Here is a 23,002-nt window from a genome sequence, read left to right on the forward strand (position 1 = left end):
TAGCTTGATTTTATGTCTGAATCGTTACTGAAATAAATATGTTGTAGCATAAAATGTTGAATGAATGCTGAGGTTATGTTTTGAAAACAAGGGAATCCATTTTTTCTAAATAAAACTGGAATAACATATTTAAAAGTTCGTTTCTACTCTGACTGCTATACAGACTCAATCAGCAAAGTGTGGCTGGTGACTTTAAGCATAGCATTCTTTTCATTTCAGATGCAAAAACAGGACTGCTAAAGCCTCTCGCATATTTAAAACTCCTCAAACCAAACTATCATTTTAATGACTTCGTTTAATCATTTTGTTCAAAAAGTATGTTACACTCTTCCGAAGAACTGTTGTCAGGAAAGCATATGGTATTCTCTTGCTGTCTTGCATACTCAAAGTTAATGTCATCCTTTTGTACTTTAGTTGTTTGACATTTTAATTGTTTTAGAAACTTACTTACCAGTAAACTTTCTCTTTATTTTGAAGGTTACAAGCAGTGTGTTTTCTTTTGAGACTGCCAAAGCCAAATGCAGGAAACACAGATATTTCCATATATTTGAAATGTATGTTCTGAGGTGCAGATTTCGTAAGCCATCCCTGCCTCTTCCCACCCCAAAAAAGTCCTGGAAAAAGTTTGTACTGGCAAGTGTTCTGCAAAGAAAAAGGGTGCTTTCCATCCGAGGTGAATGTTGTTTCAGGGCTTGCCGTTGCTCACAAGAGACTGCAAAACTACAGTCTTGGCAAGCAAGAACGCCTTTGGCTCACTGTGAACTGCAATGATGTTTTAAAGCGTGGGATGGTCAGGATAAGCGAAGCGGAAGGCTGTGATAATCCCTGTAGTGCTACTGTACATACCGCGTGCTGTATGTGCTTGCACACGTGTGTGTTGTTTTGCAGAACAGGGATAGGGAAACAGTAGGATTTTGTTGCCATCCCTGTTTGAAAGTGAAGCCCCCAACACAAAAGAAGCAAGCTGCCTTTAGACTGCATCTACTGCTCCTGATGGCTCCAGGTGTGTGTAAATATTAGAGAACAGCAGGGTCCTGCATTCCCAGAGCCACGTGAGCAGTGCCGTGAAGACAAGTGTCCTTACTGGTATTGCAGTCATGCTCCCAAGCTCTCCTGCTGTTTCCAATCTGTGCGCACAGCCGTGAAAAAAACGGACTGACATTTCCAGCACAGCAGGGAGACTCTTGAGTAGGGAATGTAAAAGACTCCGCTACCTATGTTTCAGAGTGGCCACTATACATGATAAATCTTCACAGGAGAGCTAGTCGGCACTTCAGCTGATGGTGTAATGAGGCTATTGATAATGAAGCACGGAATGCTTCTTTCAGTGCTTGAACGCTTTGCAGACATTGTTTCTATATTTTTTTTCCTTAATCTAAAATATCTGGCGAGAGAATCAAATTCAGGATGGGTATAAGATATTTTTTAGATGGTGCTGCTTTGCTAATTTTTACAGGAATATTTCCCAATAAGTTAATATAAAATGATAATGTAATTCCCGATGTCTGTTACAGGTAGCATTAAGAAGGGGGTCAGTTGCTTTCCTGAGTAGTTTGACAGACTTTGCTCACTGTTTTATCCTGGTGAGCTGCCAGATTTGGGATGCCATAATAACAGTAATGCAATCAGGTTTTCTGCACATTGTCTGGTTGACTTCTTAGTTAAGAGTTTCTTTCCCTTTGGGAATAAGACTAGACAGACTGTCATTTGCTATTACTAATTCTGCTTAGCATTATCACTGGAGCTTTCTTTGTAATTAGCTATCTTAGTTGGCTCTTAAATTTTAATAGCCAATTGAAGCTACATTTTAGCCAAGTTCCCTATCTAAATTGCATTCAGTCCATTAACAAAGTTGGTTCAAAGGCTCTTAAAACAAAAGCCAGTAGATGTGGTTAGCACTCCCATGTTTGCAGCAGTAGCAGTACCAGCCTCCAATGAACATTCTCAAGAAATGGCACTTCCTTCTAGCAAAGGAAGTGAACAAAGAATGACCAAAGTTTGTTTTGGGAAAAAAGGCTGATTATGCAGAATACTTGTAGAAAAAAAATAAAATTGAAGTGCGTCATTTCTGGAAGAAGGTGGGGGAGATGCAGAAGGGGGAAATTAATGGTTCTGCTCAGACTTGACAGGTTCTGGAAAAGCCAAATAAACGAAGTTATGTTTTTCTCCATTTCAGCTGATCAAAATTATTAGCAAAACCATCTGAAGCACCTTCTGGTGGAATTGTCATCTTGCTGAGTTTAGTTTGTAAAACAACCTGCCAGACATGAAAAAAACTGTAAGCATGCCAGCACATAGGCTCAGAGCACCGCTTCTCTGGTTGATAGACCCTATAATTTTCTTTTATACTGAAGACCATGGCTGGATACCTTAGCCTCCCAAATAATTTAATGTAACATCAGTCTGAATTTTTTATCCCTAATAACACTTGTTTAAATTAGATTTTTCTCCTCTTTTCTTTCTTTAAGGTGTAGACAGGAGATTAACAGCCTTTGGATCATCCCGTGACAAATAATGGCTTTCTCAGACTTTTCTGCTTTTAAAAAAATAAATAAATCTTTACTGTTGTGAAGACATCAAATATTAATACTGCTACAGTTTTAATACAGAGTCTACTAGTTGCTGATGAGTTGTTTCAAGGATGGTTTGGTTTGCAATGCCCTGTATGTGTGACGATAGGTAAGTATCAGTAGCTTCATTGCAGGAGGTGTGAGGCAAACCCCAGATTATGTCTGAATAATCAGTGTGTGTGTGTGTATATATATGTGTGTATATATATATATATATGCTTTTACCAGCATATATAGTGGGACATCTAAATTAGAGTTTCCAGAGTGCACCACTTCCATTCTTCAATAAGACGTAGAGCTGGAGCTCTTTGAACGTGAGTTGGATCCTGTTGCTTGTAGCTGACCTGCAGTATCAAACCGACTGGAGATGCTCTGTGGCAGGAAGTGCCGGTTCCTTCATCTCTCTTGCTGTTTTGGGGGTGCTGGGCTCTCTGTGGTGGTGCAGTACTCAAAGGGAGAAGGAATCTCATCTGTCTGACGGTTGATTTTCATGATGTCCTTTCTCACAGGTAGGGAGAAAGCAGATGTGGTGGGATCAACTTCTCTGGAAATTCCTAGAGTCCTAGTTGATCTCATGGATAGCTTTATGCAACCGCATGCTAACTCACATGCATTTCAGTTTTCTTCCCCCATATTTTCAAGACTGAGCAACTGAAGATTTAGAAAGGTGATTCTATGAATTCTTGCTTCATTTTCGGCCTTCTTTATCTCTGTAGATGATACCTCTATAGCAACAGTTTTGGGTGTTTGTGTGTCTTGTTGTCTGGGGTTTTTTTTTTTTCCTTTTCTCCTGAAGCGATACATAAAAAAGGGAATATACTATTTCTGTGAACTGTTTTGCCTGGATGCAGAGTAAGCCGGACAGCTTAGAAAAATGCAGCAGCTCTAATTGGATGCTACAGACTAGTTTTTCTCTGCACTGATGTGCCATGTTTTTAAACGTGAAGTCAACCCGCTGTATTGCACTTGTACTTCTTTCTGGTTGTCTGTGTTTCATCTTATCTCAATCAGAACCTGTCTTCTTTCAGACTAGAGCATATCCTGCTCATATAGGCTTTCATGCCAGATTTTAATGCCCTTGCATCTAGGTCTACTGCATACAAATAACTGAAGTATTTTCAAATGGACCTCAAGTTCCACAACTGCCTAAGCTGCTGACAAGTGAATCCTGACAGCTTTTTCTCCATCATTGTGAATGCTGCAACAAGCCAAAATTGAGGCTTTGCATTTTCTCAGGGATATCCCAAACAGTAAAAGGGTTGTGGAGGAACTGTTATTTGATGGGAGAAAGATTGCCTCCCGTATTTCTGCCCCTTGTGTTGGCAGGTCAGCTTTCCAACCCTGCAGACCTTAGCTGCTGTGATGGGTTTTCATAAGTATACTCGAAAGAAAAGTGACAAGAGCACAGTGAGACAGCTGTGAAGTGTAGTAGAAGTGAAAAGAAAATAGACGCTTATGAACTTTCCTGAACTAATTCCTTTTGCCAAACCACTCCAGACAGGAAGAAGCTGGCACAGTGGTAATCTGCATCTGCAGCTCCTGAGAGAAGAAAAATGCTTCTTTGGCAAATGGAGCAAGAAACCTAGAAAATTAAGGATTAATATGTTCATTTATAGAGAAGCAGTGAGAACACAGTAACATGAAATACAACCAAGGAGGATGCATTTAGAAGACAAAAGAGCCCTGGAAGGGAAGGTACTTAGCTTTGTTCAGAATGCAAAGTATAACACACAGTCCTTGGAACTGGTGAGTTGCACAGCTGAATGTTAAAAGAAATTAGTTCATACCACAAGAAATACACGATCTGTGCCTTGAAAACCTGAAGGTACTTTTCTGCCAGGAGAGGAGTGGAACACTGGATCTACTTGAAAGTAAGTAACCCTCCAGCTAATTTTGTCTATCTGCTGCTAAACTTCAACAAAAATAGTCTTATTAATAAACTGAATTCCTTTCTGAAAACAGATATATCTATAAAAATGCCTTTATTCCTGCATTCTCACTAATCTGCCATTATGGAAATGTTTCCTTTGGAATGGTGAAGGTGGATCTGCACTAGCACATGTGCAGTCCCTGACTCACTTCTAATAACGCTTGGTGATAGCCATAGAGAAAGGTATAGAGTAAACGGCACCACATTCAGAAGACAATATGGTGCTGAAAATATCTGGACATGGTCTAACAGCTAGTTCCTTTTGTCACCGATGGAGCTGATGATCAGTAATTTGTAGGATTTGGGGCTTTTTTAATCAGTGTTGTCAAACCTGGGATGAGGTGGAATTTAAAACTCTCTCTTATCCAGACCAAATGTTATTTGATACACCACTTGAGAGACTGACAACATTTTTTGCCTCTGTTATCTTCATACATTAGCTGGTTCCATGTGTGGCAGTGAGTTACCTCACTGATTGCTTATTTCCTTTCCTCAAGTCCAAGCCCTCCTAAAAACAGCTTTGAAACTTGTCATCCATTTCTGGTGTAAGTGCAACACAAGGTTTTCTCGAAATCTGACCAGAATACTTTTTTCTCTGTGTGGAAACTATTCTGGTTTGGGGATGAATTCCATTGTTTCTATGGAAAGCTTGAGTTTTCTGAGGTGGTAGCGCCCAAGATATCATTTGAAGCCAGTAAGAGCTGCGGTTATCCAGTATCACTGAAAATCAGGTTTATGTTCCTCTAAAAATACACCCCTTGCCTGCAAGAAAGATGATGATATTTTTGGCGGTTTAGCACACTGCTGATGTATCTTTAAGAGCAGTGATAGAAGCAAAATTGCAAGAGAGGCCCTAAAACAGAATGAGCAATTTGTTAATGAAATTGCATGCTGCAAGACTGTAACTCTTAAGCTAACCCACAGAACTTGTGCTTGAACTTGACATTCCAAAATTAAAGGTACTGTGAGCAAGGCAATGAGGAACCACAGGCATGAGAAACACATGTATTGAAATGTGTCATGTTTGTGCTGTGTTCTTCACAGTTTTTGCCTGTCGGCTTTGTTTTAAGCTCTTTCAAGAGGTGGTTGTTTTCTTACCCATGTGCATAGTACCTCGGGTACTAGAATGTGAGATGCTGAGTGCTGATGGTGAAGTGAATTTTCTTTTATCAGGTATTTTGCTTACTTCATGTCAATATACTTCTTCCTTCTGCCTTCCAAGAGAATTTTTTGGTTATTCCAACCAGTAGTTTAGCTTTATTAGACTAATTATTTAGCCTCATTAAGCTAATTATTAGCTTTATTGAAATTGACATTGCCCTGAAGAGCACTGAAAATGAGATGAGCCACAGCAGACCTGAGGCACTGGCAGGCATTGAAACAGGCCAGGGCACACCAGAGCGTTGTGCTTAGAGCTGAGGAAATGGAATTGCTTTCCTGGACAGGCTCTCTGATTCTTGCCTAGGGCTGAAGTTCCAAGGTGTGGGCCTTTCCCACAGCAATGGTTGCCTCGTTGCTTCCTCTTCACCACAAAACAAGACAGAGCCATCCACCTTGGCTCTTCCCTTCATCTCTGTCAGTTCTATTCAATCTGATTTCTTCCCCCTTTAAGTGCAGACAATGTTAACTGCTAGTTGAGGCACTTGTGATCATACAACTGATGTCTAATCAGAGCCGTGCTTGCAGTGTTCAGAGCCCTGGGACCAGAAGTAAGAGTCCTGCACAGGTACTGGGGAAAAAAGGTGGAGGAATTAAACTTCGATATGTCTTTGATCATTCAGACTCTGAAGAAACTCGGAACAAATCATCGCTGCATCTTTCTGTTTTCAGAACAAGGTTTTTGAGAGCAGTCAAATTCAACGATTACTGTTCTGGAAATTTAAACAGATCACTAAAATACATTAATATTTTTGCTTCCTCCTCATCAAAGTATTTGATTACCATTTGATGGTTGGAGGACTTCACAGTCAGAAACCTTTTGCCTCTCACTGTTGTATCGTTTGCAAAGAAAAAGTAGAGTTCAAGACCTGCCCCAGAATTCATGCCTACTTTCTAGCTCCTTTTGAGAGGTCGAGGGGTGTTAAGAGTAGCACATAGCCTACAGAGGGCATACACAGAAGTGATACCAAATGGAATGTGAACTGTTTCTGAAATGTCTAAGAGCACCTCTGATGCGGAGCACAGTTCTGAGAATTAGGGCATGCTCTTCCTCTACAGTTCTTTGCTGTGGAAGAAATGGACAAGTCAGTGGATTAATTATGTAAAACTTGTATTTAGTTTTGTTTCCCATTAATGTGATGAGGATAGCATGCATGGGAATTTATTTTTACATTCAGGATGTCTTACAGTTAGCCTATTTTACCAAAGTTAAGATTCAGTCCATTCTCCATCTGACTTTTCTGTTCTTATCAGCAATCCTGACACTTTACTGATGAGATATAAATATGAAATGGAAGACTCTACAAGCTCAAATGCAGCAAAAGAGCTTTTTATAGGGCTATTTTCCCCCTTAAGCTGCTCTGTTCTGCCTACCCTAAAAAACAAGCAAGCACCAGAAGAGAAGAATTAACAGCAAACAAAATGATATAAAGGGAGACATTTTTCACCTGTCCTTTTTAGAGGGGTAATTGAAAGAGACAGAAGTCAACTAAATTTAGTACACTAAACCAATGTACAGTGCTGTGAGTTCCTCAACCTAGTGGATCAAATACAGTTCTTTAAATCCTTCCCATTGCAAATGCAAGGAGAGAGAATAAAAAGAGGCTTTGTTTTCAGAGTTGTTAATCAGTTAACTGTAAAATAATTTCCAAAGATAAAAAGATGTCCTTAATGCTTTACACAGTGTGGATTCAGGTTGGAATCTTTTTGTTCTGCAAAAGGTTTCCATCACCAGAATCTCTTTTCTTCCTTGTTCAGGCATTTGAAACCCACATTCAGACCTGTCAAGTCTTACACTTGGAGAATGAGACTCATTCAGTTGATTCCTGTCTCACATGTTTCTATAGATAGCCTGGATACCAGTCAGAGAGCAGATTCGCTTTACAACAAAGTTAATCTAATGGGTTCATGGGGTCAGTAGCACAGTCCTGCTTCCTTCTGCTGCTCCCTAGTTACGTGTTCCTGCCCCCTTTACCGTGCCAGTGTTGCTCATTCGAGCCTGTGGTGAGCTGGCTAAACCTGCTGAGTGTACATCCCTTTTTTTAAACAGGGGTCAGGGTGGTGGTGGTGTTTGTTTTCAGAAGGAAATTTTAAAGGCCCTTTTTATCTAAGAAATAAATATTTTTCCCTGGCCCGTAATACTTTAATGTCATCTGTTACTGGACTGGACGTGAACCATTCTGGTACTGGCCAAAAGTAGTTGTTGGGCAGCTCTGAATACATGTTCTGTCCTAAGAGCCCTACACTCTCTGAGAAATTCCCTTCTGCCTTCAGACAGTAGAGAATTAGCCAAATACCTGATCAAGCTGCATCATTGCCCCTCATCACTGGTATTTTCCTATTGAGAAATACACATCATAAGTTGCATGTGAAAGTCAATTATGGAAAGCAAACTTAGGCAGGCCGAAAGAAGAAATGAAATCCCCTCAATTACCTCCATTTTCTGGCATTGCTTCTAGTACTGGAGCCTCAAGCATCACTAGGTGTTGTCACTCTCAGCATGGCACTCGCACCACACTTTGCTGCTCTTCTGCTAAGCAGGTCACAGGGTTAACTCCAGAATGTCCATTTCAAGCTATTAACTTTGTAATCAGAAGTGTTGGGGAATATGATGAACTGGTTTAGAAAAATTTCCAGGGCTGTCAAGATGCACTTGGCTTGCCCCATGACTCCTAGAGACATGCAGTGGAAGCTGAATGATTGGGAGGGACAAATTGGAACCCGTTTGCTTCCTGGCTACCCTGTATGGGTTCTTGTATTATAATAAATGTATGCTTATACAGTGGGTGGATTTGATTTTTCATGAAATGGATTACCAGTAAGTCTATGAGGTGGTCATGACATTATCTTTTACAGTAACATTGAAAGGAAACAAAATACACATCCCTTCACAGAAAAGCAGTGGTCCCCAGGAAAGTCTTTTTGTGTTGGAAGGATAATGAGATCCTTCAGAATTTTAGGCCTTCACCTCAAATGTGCATGCCTGAAGCTTTGTGTGTTATAGTTATGAAGGGAAGGCATTCTTCCCACAAGTGTACTACCTGTTGGAGAGAAAGAGAAATTACAAAGAATGTGGAGTGTAAAATCAGTCTTGATGTTTTAAATAGTATTGACCGGGGACTCTAAAGATTTCCATGGACTGCTTGATAGAGTAGAAGGAGACAATAGAGAATTTTCTGCATGCTGGCTTTGCAGAAACATGTTCTATATTTGAGTGTTTTATTGAGTGCAGCAACAGAGTATACAAAACATTTGGGATCAATAATGATTTCGTACACCTTTCTTCCAACGTTCCTAAGCTATTTTTCAAACATTGAGCCTTATGGCCTTAGGAGGAGGAACTCATATCTAGGTCCCAGGTACCCTCTTCCTTTTAAAGGCAGGGAAACGGGACCAGCAACACTGTTCATATTGCGCAGCACTACATGCTAAGTCAAGTGGTAAACTGCATATGAAATCCCCACCCAGCACGTGCCACTTCATCTCCTGGTCCTTCATACAAGTCCTGAAAAGCATTTGTTCCTTGTTCACTGACCAGCTAAATTATTTAGGAGCAAAGTTAGTGCCCTGTGGAGGCCTTGTGGAGTAAAACAGCCTCAGTCTGTTCAGTCAAAGCTAAGGAGCTATCTGTAGTGGAAGTTATACAGGTTCTTCTCTAAACTCCTTTATCTGCCACGAATGAAGAGCAGTGTGGGTATGTCCTGCATTATTTCTCTTGGTCAGTTGCTCTTAAATACCAGGGGTTGCATTGAACTCATCATGTGGCCTCCCCTGGGCTGGGAATTACATTAATCACCTTAAGATAGTAAATGCATGTGCTGCATCAACCAAGCATTCACGTGGCTGACAATTTCCCTTTACAAAAGCCCTTTAACAGTTAAAATATAATTACCTGGGCAGACATGAGATGATTGACTGACTAGGTTGTATCATCACCTTAACTGTAATTCTAGGACTCCGCTAGCGTTATGAAGGGCAGAAATCAGCACATTTCTGCCTCTTTATCTGAGGGAAACTTCCTAATGCTTACAGCAGGGTGCTGGGAGTCAGCATGGTGCTGGTTTCAGTGTCTGCCTCTGTTGCTGAGACTGGATTTGGTTTGGAGCTTTTCTCAACTCTCTTTAAGAAACAGGGAAAACTCAATAGTCTGTTTCCAATAACTTTGTACTTTATAGTGCAAAAGCAAATTCTGATTCTTTAATTATTTGCAACAATAAGTGCAATCTCTCTCATTACATTCTTGAAACCTTCCTCTTTGTATGAGTATGGACATTGAGCTGGTATATATTTTCTTGGCATTTTGAGGATCTAGTCTTTTCAAAATGATAGCTGTTATTTTATAGGAAGCTGCTAGTACATCATTAATAAAAGATCAGGTATGTTTACCTTTCGAAATATTTGTTTAAAATTTGTCAGTTTTCTAGTAATTCTATGATTGCAATAGGTTCATAAGTTTGTGGGAAGAATTCTAAATATATATTTATAGAGGATGTTTTCTCAAAAAGGGAAATAACAATGCTCAGCATAAGGTTAAAAAGCAATAAAGGTCTTCCGTTGTTTTTACAAGTCTGATTTAAATGAAAGGTGTTTTGTAATGCTAGTAAAAATAGCTTGAGATGTACGCAGTCTGAGCCTCCTTCTCCACAAGGAGCATTTACAAAAATGTAGCCGTGGGCCTTTGCCTGCATAAAGAAATTTCTGTCATTGCTGGACTACTCGCTGACCTTGTAGTCTTCTGTGCCACATTGCAGAAAAGCAGTGTGCTTATTTAATAAATCTTCACGTGTATTCAGGACTTAAAGCCAGGTCCCGCCAATAAACCACAGACCTCGACTGACTCCGGTGGGGACCAGTGGTGTAGTGGAAAGACCTTTCAGTAAGCTGAGAAGAGCCCAGAGCGGGGGTCAGGGCCGAGTGGTTGTACTGACGGGAGCCTACATAAAGCTGTAGAGATGTGCCACGAGTCGGGTCTGCAGAGAACTCCACTTGCAGCCAGTTTGTGGCAACGAAGAAGAGGAATTTTGCTAGCAAGTAGTAAGAAAGGAGCTACAAACTGTTTTCAAAAGAAAAGCAAGCTTTAAGCAAGAGGTCTTAGTCTTCCGCCAGAAGGAAGAGGGCTCGGTACTGGGTTGGCCCAAGGCCTCAGGCCGGGCTGCGCCCCCCTGGCACGGCGCAGTAAGGGGGCACACAGCTGCAGTCAGGAGCTTCTTGCAGGCCTGGACCTGTCGTGGTTTGAAGGTGTGTTTTTGAAAGAATATTTGCGCTCGCAATTAACCTTCTCAGCTTCTTGCTTCTCTGTTGCGTTACCTCTGAAAGGGTTAACAGGGGAAGGAGCTACACAGCTGAGAGACTTCAGAGGGAAGGGGGCCCCAGGGCTGGGAAGGGCTGTGCCCCCCAGGAGGGCCTGGGCAGAGGTGGGGCTCTGCCAGCTGGGTCACTCATCTGGGAGTATGGTTCAGAGGCCCCAGGCCAGAAAGAATAACCGACTGCTCGTCCCGTACCCCCTCCTTTTGCCTTTTCAGTGGCGCTAGGGACCTGTTGAAGCCCTGGAGACTGAGGGGTGTCAGCGCAGAAGCCCGTGGGCTGAGCGACGCCATAGGCGGGCAGCATCAGAGGCCTTTCAGCCTTACCCCGCACACATCCATGGAAGAGCTCCTTCTCTGAGGCCCTCTGCACCCTCCCTGTGCCATGGGTCCCGCCACCCTGCCATCGGCCCTGGACACCGTGTGGGAGAGCCAGGCTCATGGGGGGACTGCTGCGCCCACAGCCCCTGCCAGCTGCTCACTGGTCCCTTGGCAAGCACTGCTGTTCTGGAGCTAGTTTGGGGGGTTTGGGGTTTTTTTTTCTTTTGTCTTCAAATGCCTTCAAAAGATAATTACAAGGAGTTAAGGCCATTCGCTCAAGTTACTTTTAGTCCTCACAGTGGTTATAATGAAGTGAGTACTGCACATCCATTTTACTAAAACAGGGTACGAGGACACACTTGACTTTCTCTCTGCAGACGAAAAAGGACAGATCGTTAAGAAAACAGATCTGCTTTGGAAGAGCTGCAGACTGAGTCTTTTAGATCAGCTGAGATCTTCGGTAAAGGGCTTTTGGATGCTTCCTTTCCCCCAGTTTGGTGCTGATCCCAGAGTCATTGCAGGTTTTATCTCAAAGCAGACGGGCTTACTTCCACAAGAACACCAGTAAAAGCGTGCTAGTGAATAGGAGAGATGTCCATAAGAGAAAAGGAGGTAGAAACATCCCTTACCATGAACAAACACTTTTCTGAAGATTTCCACTTTGCAATACTGGCAGGTGCCATTCCCTCATGGTTCAGGTGAGTGTTGGGGATTTGGGCGTTTAGGTGCTGGCTGGCTTGCCTCAAGCTGAGTGCCCAAGGTACTGGTAGAGGACAGATGTTTTCACATTCAGATCCTCCTTTCCCAGTTCTTGACTGCTCAGAAGTGGCAGCACACACGCAGATGCACACTCACTCACTATTTCCTGAAAAATTGGCTTCTCAGAGCTGCTCTTGAAGGAAGCGTTGTCGTGCAGTCTCTTACAGAGGAACCAACGACAGGGATTTAAATCAAGCCCTTCCTGTGTGTCGGAAGAGTACGTAACTCCCTATCCAGAGTGCATTTTGAAGCTGAGATTACATTGCAGCTTTCAAGCTAGATATGTTTTATATAAAATAATTATGCGGTCTTGTGTTTAAGATACTCACTCAAGTTTCAGCCTTTGGTCTAGGAAATGCTTATTTCCCAAAGTGGAACAATGTCCCTAGGAGAGATTCATACCTCAAATAGCCTTATTGCTTCAGGGCTGGGGTGCTGTCCTGGGAGACTGAAAACAGGGCTGTTCCATTCCAAGTGATCTACCCAAGCACTGCAATTTGTGAATAGAAGTCAGAGGTGACAATGGGGCAGGTTGGCATCAGCACTTTTGTAACAGTTTAGACTTTCATTTTCTCTGCTCTTTTTTTTTTTTTTTTTTTTAAGGGGGTGGGGGGAAGTTACCATAATGATTCATTTCAGTCCAAAGAAAATGCAGTGATTTTATCTTTGCTACAGAAAACACAAAAATATATTTGGTTCGGATGCATTTGATTTTTGTCTATTTATTCTTTTGTTTTGGTTCACCTGGTAAATAATATTCTCAAATATGATTAGAGGAGTTATGCAGAGATTCATTGAGCAGAAACTGGTTCATAATTTCATAAATCTTTGCTCAATTGACTTGGAATTGTCTGTCAAAGCTTTGATTGACATGACAACATTATGATGCATTTTTGTCCATGGTGACTCATCCAACATCCTTTGCTAGGATGGAAGAGAATTACATTGCTTTTTCATATCTACTGAGGGGTACAAACACCAGGAAGGGATGGGGATAAATTACTAATATGCATGAATCTTTTGCTTTTGTGTCATCCTGCCATCCATCATGTCTTTCCCCAAGTTTCTTAATGTCAGGACTCACTAGGATGAAAGTCTTAAGTTAAAGGTAACTGGGGATTGAAGCTCTTGCATCACCTTAACACAAAAGCACCATCGATAAGGTTTTGCTTCACTGTTCTGCAATTCAAGGGGACTTTGAAGTCCACATATGTAAATGACCTAAGTAAACTCTGAATGACCACTAAAAATAAACCTGTTTGCTATTTATTATTTTATAGCACTACTGAATATGTTTGTTACTTCAGAGATGTGAAAAGAGAAGACCTCATCCTTAGTTGTCTCTGCAGAGCATTTGCAGACAAAGAAGTCAGCATGCACTGGTACGATCCTTATTATAATCATACTACTACTCCACTACATTTTCAGAGTAATGAAAATATATTCTCCTTTTGGAATTACTGGATTCAATCCTTTGCCCTGTGTTAAACAGATAGTAGCTCAGACTAAGTGGTTTTAGTAATCCTTCATCCTTTGAAAAATGTTAACCAAATCTACTACTACGAGTTACAAAAAATGCCATGGCTGTATTAAGGTGTTTCACAAAAGAACTTTTGAACTCTGGATTATCATGAAAAGCTCATTCAGAAAAGAGCAAAATAGTTAATTTTGTAGTGAGAGTGAAACACGTTCTTTGAATTTCCCAAAGAAGGTTTTCCTGTGGTAAACTCAGCCAGGTGAGATCTCAGGAGGAATAGTAACCAGAAAGTGATTCCGGTGATGTTTAGACTTGCAGTTTGCTGGTTTGAAATGTGCCACATAAACTGACTGACAAAAATGTTTATTTTCAATTAGGTGTCACTGATGGAGCATCTGTACTTCTTTGAGAGGGTGCAGTTCACTCCAGTCCTGCATTGTTATGTTCTGCCACCGTTAATTCAGAAGTCAGTGCTGATTTCTGCTTCACGTTCTCCTATGGCAGCCTATTTAAGGCTTTAATTTGCCATGACACAAGACAGGTATCAGTCTGTTTCCTTTCCTTTCTCACTGTATCCCAACTTGAACTGAGCTTTTGGTGGGCTCACCCCGTGCTTCCCTTATTATCACATTTAAGGCATCCAGGTGGGGAGACAGAATGGAATAAGGCACCAGCCCTCCATCTGTTAAAAAACAAGAAAAAAAAGAGAAATGAAATACAAGGTTTTATTGTTCTTTAAGTAAGAACAGATACTGTCTGCATGTCAAGGCCAAACTATATGCTACTAAATCTATCCTTTGAAGTCTTCCATTGGGCTGACCAAGGATAGATGGTAAACTGTTACCATTCGATATGGGATTAGGTCAAGTCAAAGTTCAAGTTTGAAGGTAACAGCGAGAGTCTCAGTTCAGCTGTCAAATGTATTAGTTTATATAATGAATAGCACATAGTCAGCATCTTTGCTACTGTTCTGCTAGTGGGGAGATTCATTTAGCCACAGATCTCCACACTCTTTAGAAGTCTAAAATGGCAATACGTATCTGTTCTAACTTAGTATCTGAATATCAATGCAATCTTTATTCTTTTGGAGAAGAAAAGAATTTAGGTCTAGGATGTACTGGCCTAAAATATAAGACAATTATTTTTTGATGCATTTTCATCAATTGCCTCTGTGTTTCTGTTTTCTTTGCCTATTTGCCAAACGCCTATCACGTGAATTTATCAGGACATTTAAGCTTTTGAAGATACTTCAAGGACAAAATGCTTAAAAGTTTTTATGATGGCTGGATGAAAAGTGGGATGATGCAAAAAACAAGGGTTCCTTTTGTCACTTTTCACTAAGCTTGTAGAATGTAAGTTATACAGAGATATTATAAAATGGCGCATATGCATAGCGTCTTAGCCATAATGGAAAATGTGTGTCAAGGTAACACAGTTGATTTGGTAACACATCTGTAGCGAGAATGATGTTGCTGTCTGCTGGGAGAGGGAGGGAGTAAGACATTCTGCCCCTCTACCCCTTGCCCTTAACATGTTCTTATCATGTCTGAGACATGACCTCCCCAGAGGGATTCAGGTAAATCTTTGCATTTAATAGCTCAACAGGATTTCCTGTCCAGGCTTTTACACAGTGTCCTCTTGAGATCGTGTAAATGGCCATCATTCATAACATCCTACAGCAAGGCTTTCCACCAGTTTAAGTACATATTGTATAAAGATTCACCCTGTTTTGGTCAGTGTGAACTTGCCTCCTGCAAGCTTCATTGGCTGAACCCTAATTGTCCCACAGGGAAAGAAAATAAACGATAAGCTTCTCTGGCTATTTATGCTTTTATATGCCTCTGTCACATATTGGAGCTTTTCTGGGCTGAAGAGTCCTGGTCTGCACAGTCTTCCTTCACATGGAAGATACTCCATACCCGTGATCTTTGCTGTTCTCCTATGAGCTTTTTCCCACTCTGTCTTTATGAGATGAGGCAAATAAAGCAACACATTTAATAACTGGGTGCAAAATACATCTAAACAGTTTCTCAGTTTTGTTAGCAGCTTCTGCAGTTCTTGACAGTTGCTCCATCCTGAATAACTTCATATTATTTGTAAAGATTGATACCTCATCTGTCATTGATACCTACTCCTAAGTTGCTCGTGAAGGCGAAAAACGGCCTTCTGACCATTTACTGAACGTTTACCCTTATCTTCTGTTCCCTGTCTTTTACCCAGTTATTTAACCATGCAACTGCCTTCCTCCTTGTAATGTCTGAATTTCCTTAAGAGCCTTTGGTGAAGGACCTTGCCAAAAGCCTTCTGGAAAACCAGCAGTCAAGCCCGTATCAATATGCTTGTCAACTCCTAGAACCTGCAGGTTGGTGAGACAGGACCGCTCATCACAAAAGCCACACGACTCTGGCTCAGTATCTGATATAATGGTCCAAATCTGCATTAGATACAAATTAAACTTCTAATATAAAACCAAAAAGTCCCAGACATTTGATGTGCGGAAGGAAGAAGACAAAACAGGGCAGTCGGTAATCCTATTGGAGAAGAGTGCTTCAGCAGAGATGGTGACAAATTATGGAGGATTAAGAAATATTTCAGAGGGAAATAGAAGTAGCAGTGATGAAATTTAACTTGGAGTAAGCAAACAAACATTAGCCTAAAATAATCCCATACTTCAATTACTGAGCACAACTACTGTGCTCTGAGTAGGCAGAACCTTTCCACAGGAGCAACATAAATAGCAATATCAATTTCTGCCCAGCCTCCACCAGAAGTTAACAATACAGGTAACGTATTTTTTAAATGAGCAGAGCAAAATCAAACATATGACATCTTTATATTCTTCAATGCTACTGTTGTATTTGAAATTATTTGCTAAAGCAAAGATTTTAAGACAAAGGGACTAGCTGAAATGGTAGCAGGAAAAATAAGCTTTAGAGGTCCTTTTACTGTAATATTTAGCAGTGTGAATGGAGGGAAAGAAAAGGAAGGATGCAGCGTGTTTTACAATTATTGGGAAATATATTTAACATGTGTAAGTAAACTGTGGGATTCACTGCTGCAGGAGGCAAAATGTCTGTGATGACCTTGAATGATTAAATGACACATCCCAAAATATTGTGAAGGAAATCATATGGGCAAGGCCACAAACAGGAGTCAGAAAAAATTATTCCACATTAATCTGTAATACTAGAGAACTGACTAACAACAATAGGAATTATTGGTCTTTGAAGAACTTTTCACTGGATGGATCAGAACATGGTGGGGGGGTATTGCAAAGTAATAAATATGAAATGTAAAAAAAGTTTCTATTTTTCAAATGCTAACTTAATCCCCCCTAAATTATAGAAGCAGCTAAGCCAAGCAATGTGTGATCAGGCAGCTAGCTGTCTGCAATATTTATGGGTGTCATGGGAATAACAGTAAATGTCAGAACTGAATGTATGCTGTCATGGCCACTAATGCAAAGCCACAGCAACTTAAATTTTTCCGGTCTTCTTTTTGGTGATACAAGGCTTTAAATGGTTTTAAAAGCATTTAGAGAGTTCTTTGTTAAAAACCTTATAAATGTCCAAATTCTGGCATGTTTAAAAGATTTTGCATTAACGTATTATGCTAAACTGTCTGAGAACGGCTATGCATCATTGTAAGTATCAGCCTGGCTTATTCATCTCCCAGACACTGTGAATTTGGACAATGAAGCCAAATCCAGATTTCTCATTTTGTTGTACCTGCCCTGACTTCAGTGGAGGACCTTCTTGAGCATGATCACAGGATTAACTGAATACAGGAACTTAAGAGCACATTCTGTGCAACACACACACACACACACACACACACACCCCCATCCCTCAAAATACAAAATCAGACAAAATTCCTGGCAATGTGTGCAGAAGTCCTGATTTGGTCATTCTACAACCTTGGCGAAGAGTGAGCTACCAACTCTTCCTTGAAGATGATCATACTCTGATCTTACAGTCATTGATACATGAGAGTTTCAAAGATGTGTAAAGAGAACAATGAATTTCACTGCAACAATGATGTAGCCAGGAGATAGCTTTTAAGGACCAGATTATATGAGCATGTAACAAAGCCACTGACTTCCCTATTGTCATATTTTGTTTGTCATTTTACATATTGTCATATTAAAATAATGTTATCGATTTGTTAATAAGTTAAGATTGATTGACTTTGATTGATTAATTGATTTTATAAAATCATTTTATAAAATTGAAATATAGAAGGATAAGAAATATTTTTAATGAAACTTATAGTTGCACAGTAAAAGCCACTATGAGATCTTCTGTACATCCTGTACCAAGGCTAGAAGAAGGGGCTGGAACCATTGTTAAAACTTAGGTAATAACTTTAGGGTTTGAAAGGTTTCTTTGTATTTGACCAGTCTTCTGTATGCAGAGGTGTATTGAAATGTCAGAATATGAGATGAATGGGAACTGGGGAGAGTCGACTGGAACAGCTTGTGGTTACCTGCCAAGAAACCGTGAACTTTAGTAAAAGGTAATTCCGGCCGGGGGAGATCGCGACCACCGACTCATATACCACCTACCCAAATCGTACCCCAGACCCATTTCTAGACCTTTCTAAGCTCTACTGCGCAGAATCGGATATAGGAGGAGAGTATGTTAATGATTTACTGGAAATATTATGATTATGCATGAATACTTAATGAATATGTATGAATAAGTTCTATATATGGTGTCTAATTTTGAGACCTGGTGTGTGTTGATCGTGAGGGGACTCGCTCACGCACCTGGTCGTTAATAAAGAAGTGTCTGCTTATCTACATCACATTGGTGTCGATAAGTTCTTCATTCAGAGATTTCGGTAACAATAACAGTAATTTTTCATTTCTGTGATTGGTTTGTAAGGAACAAAACTTTGGGTTTATCTTGCCTGAGGTAGTTCAGATATTTACCCACCTGGATCTGAAATACCTGTGTTCTTATGATCCAGCCACTTGTCCTACTCTTGGGAACACTTCAAAATTTTTCCGAAGTATGTCAAAAAAGATGATCTGTGTGAATGAATAATTACAAGAAACAGTCATGTAAGGCTTGTCCTACCCTTAAAACTTTTTGTATCAGAAGATGCTTATCTAGCCAAATTGCTTTGCAACTCTGGCTGACCAGAACACACCTGTGGCTACCGTAGCTCAGCTGACAGATAGTATCTTATTAAGCTGCATTAGCTTGGTGGATTAGGACCACCGACTAAATTCCTGCGCTCCGCACCCAAAAATCATGAGAGTAGTGCATGAATTTTCGGGAGCATGAATTTATAGAGCACTCGTCTTGATAAACATCAAAGTCATCAACCCTCTTTCCTCCACAGACAATGGAGTAGAGCCCTATGCTGGGAGCCCTCACCAGCATCTTCTGGTTCTCAAATGCTGACTTAGGGGGGCTGCCTGTCCTTGGAGTGAGTGTGCCCTGGGCTTGGGGGGTGTCACCTCGGTACCCTTCCTGCCCCCCCCCCAGCCCCGCAGACTGCTCACCCATCAGACCCCAATTCACAGCACAGAAGGGTGCTGTCTGCATCCTGCTGACCCCACACCAGGAACAGCAGGGAGTGAAATGAAACCAGTTTTATAGGGAGTGCAATTAAAGGAAGCAAGAAGTTCATCATCCCCCTTTAACAGGTGCTGAGTTTAGGTAAGCTGCTCTGATGACAGAACTGCTGTGCAGCTGGATAGCCACAGACTTCTGAACTTTGTGGAAGATAGGTCTTTGGTTTACATTTTGGTCACAAAGGATTTTTCTTCCCACTGAAAAAACACCTCAGTAACTTATAATAGTATTTAAATGCAGTCATTTTGGTGCTGGTGAACACTCTGCAACAGACTGACAGCATGATAGTCTTAACAGGTCTATCTTGTAGAAATCTTTCTGATTTCTCAGAATATATTTTACAGTATTTCTTAGTGTAATAATATTATCTTCAACCTCAGCTTTTAAAAAGGTTTTGGGGAAAAAAAATCCTGCAACAAAATTAGAAAATTCTAACATGTTTTATGGCAACAGTTTTAAATTAAACTGTTTCAGCATTAAAAATCCATTAAAAGTGGGACAAAACCTCCCAGCATAAAGACAACTATCTAGGGATTCAATTACTGAAACTGCTTGCAATCAACTTATTTCAGTGGAATATCCTTTTTTCAAGCTTACAAGAAAAAAAAAAATTGAAATAAATCAGAGAAGTCAACACCAAAGTTTCTCTACATCACAAAGCAATAAGGCAATTTAATATGGTATTAACACATGAAACAGAGGTTAACTATGCTTTTCAAAGATCACTTAAAACAGAACTGAGAAAAATGGGCTGATGATATGTTCTTAGGCTTCTGTTCTAAAATTGTCATGTTCCATAGTTTCAGACGAGTCAGCTGAGTAGGAAAGTTGGTTGTCTTGTACTATGCTCGTGCTTCCGGACCTAATCCCATCCGTAATTAAAAATAGATGATTTGCCAAAATTTGTCAGATCTGAAAACAGTTTTGAGTTTAGTCTTATCTGACTTATTAGCAAAGCATCTAGGTCCTTCTTTCCTTCCTAACTAAGATGACATGGATAGAAATATTCAATGTTTACTTATGTTGACTCAGAACAAATTAAAATGTAGTAGTATGAGACTCTGCCTTAGCTGTGTTACAAGAGGTCTGGAGCTCAAAGATTTGTACTGCTATACATCAACAAGAAAATAATATCCATCCTACTGTACTAGCTGATTATTTTTTTAGCTAGAAAAAAAAATGTAAGAAAAATCACGTTTTCTTCCAAAATGTTAATTCTCTAGGGAATGTTTTTCAACGGTTCTTTGTTATCTTCCTAACAAAACTGAAAATAATTACAGCAACACTTCTTACCACTCACAAATCTAACACGCATATAATCATGGTAAGAGCAGTTATTTTCCAGCTTTATATTATATATGTACATTCCTCTTATGCATTTAGAGGTGGACTTTTTCAGCCCAGGAAGGGTGACTGTACGTAGCGTGTCTGGCCTTCTCAAATTACAGGCTTGATAATGTAAACTGGTCACTTCCTCAACTAACTGGTAGCTGAACAAAAGCACACATTGATTTAAATTTTCCAGGTGATGAAAAATCCTCCACTTAAGCTGGTAAGACCTTCCAGGGATTAAGTGCTGCCTTTACTAACAGTAGTATGTCCTTGGATGGTAGTCAGGGTCAGCACACCGCATGGAAATGCAGCCGTCCTTGCCCTGACATACAGTAGACAAGCTAACAATACCATTTTTGTTCAGCTCTGCAGAATCAGTTTGCAAAATGTATAATTTACATCGTTAAGTTGGTAGGGGTTTTTTGTACTATATATATGTATAAGCAAGAGAAATGTAGAAAACTAGGAGGTTATTACAAAAGGTTGGAATGGAGGTTAAGTACTGGCAGAAGAGGATTATGAATTTCTGGCAAAGGCCCCCCTTCTCGTCTGTAAAATGGACACATCTCTGTTGTCCCGCAGCAGGGAAGGAGGAAGAAAGCTAGCTGCAGAGAAAGGCACAGCTGTGAGAGAGGCACACACCAGAGAGTAACTGCCATGGTACATGGCAAACAGGGGCGTGCGGGCTAACAGCAATTTGAGTTCACATGGGTGAAAAAGAAGGAAAGCACTGAGTTCATATGTCAATGACACAAATTAGTAATAAGCTATTTCTTCTTGCAGCTCCCATCACCCTTGGCTAATAACAATCTTTGACGATTAAAGTAACGATTAAAGTCCTCAGGACCAAATTTAACCCACTGACCAAGAAGTGGCAAATGAATCCGCTCTTGTGGCTGAAGTCAAGAATGGCCGGTGGTACCAAAGGGACCGATGTTTCTGTGTGTTAGTTTTAGGGAATCATGCTCTGCATTTCACTTATGGACTACGTATTGCTGGCTCTGCCCTGAGTTACGGATGATACACTAAAAACCTCACCTGTCCCACCATCAGGTAGTCATGGTCTTCTGGCACTCTTGCTGCACAGGGGGAGAGAAACCCAGATTCATTTAACTGAAGTAATGCAAAAGACAACCTCAGGAATGCCAAGAAGAATTTTTTGTGAAATGGACATTTTTCTGGATTTTTCAGATTTGCATTCAATATGCTTTACTTAAGTTTTAGCTGTTTACACTGAGCAACATAATTCTTAATAAATTATTACCTAGGGGAAAAAAATTGCAAAGCCTCTTGGGAAGACGACAGCATGAGCTTATTAGAATCGCAGGCCATTAATTCCTTGGGTAAAGCAGCATCCTTCTGTGGTGCTGGATTTAGCTTTGATGACAACATTGACAAAATTTCTGCTTCTGGTTTAATTTGAAGTGTGAAACTCTGTTAAGCAACCCAACCCAAACATCATTTTCCTCACTTCAGCTATGCAGAAGAGCAGAGGGATTTTGCTTTCAGTTTAAAAATAGGAACAGTTTCCCATCAGTTTATTCAATTTTGCCCCCTTTCTGGAACTTACTGCGCTTTTACTTGCCTTGGTGGTTAGGGGCTGTGCTGTAAACCAAAGCAATAAGGATGACTTTAGTTAAAGAAGAGGTTTGGTTTTGTACCTTCTTGCTAGAAATCTTACGACAACTCCAAGGTAATGTATTTGAGGTCACGAAACACACAGGTGCTCAGTCTTCTCACTCCTGCCTTGCTTTGAGGGCAGCCAAGACAGAGGAATGTCATTTTCTTCCGCCACTGCTGGTGAGCTGTGGGCAAGATGCAAGCAGAGAGAGAGATCACCGCACTCTTCCTTCCCCGGCTCCCTGCTCTTCTTTGCCTTTCGGTTCATAGCAGATTCCTGTTCTGCAGCGCTAAGGATGGTTCTGCTGGTTCCTGCAGTCTGCCTGCAGTCACGGCTGACAGCACAAGGCAGAGGAGAGGGCAGATCTGCACCAGTGCAGCTCAGGCACCGCCTCAGAGCTGTGCCAGCGCACAGTGCAAGCACTCGCAGTGACAAAGGTGCCGCTTTAAGAGTTCTAGTCTTTGTGAATATAGCTAATCTTGTTCTTTTTCTTTTTTCCTCTCTCTTTTCTTCACACACATGCACCCCCCCACACCCTCCCTTAGCCAAGTAACATTGTGGTACCCAAAACATCCTGTGGCAATTAGTTCCCCGGTTTCCCTGTGATTAAGTACCTGATTTGATTTCTCCTATTTGAAACCCTCCATTAGTCGTGCTTGCCTCCTTTACACTAACTACAACTTTACTACCTATGTTTTTATACAATAACCGCCCCTCTGAAGATTCCTTCTTCAGTATTTCCTTCCGCTGAAGCTAGTTCTTACCCTCGCTGCTGATTTTCTCTGCCCCATTTTAACCCCACCTGATCTGTTCTGGCGTGGGGATCAGAGCTGCACAGGTCTGGGGGGGTTTAGGGCAAATGTGACACAATTCCCGATTTGTTCCGCGTTCCTCTGCGCTCCTTATAAATTTGCTTTTCCTTTTGTGAACTGCCAGTGGTTTTTAA

This window comes from Falco cherrug, chromosome W (assembly GCF_023634085.1).
Source record: "Falco cherrug isolate bFalChe1 chromosome W, bFalChe1.pri, whole genome shotgun sequence".
NCBI lineage: Eukaryota > Metazoa > Chordata > Aves > Falconiformes > Falconidae > Falco > Falco cherrug.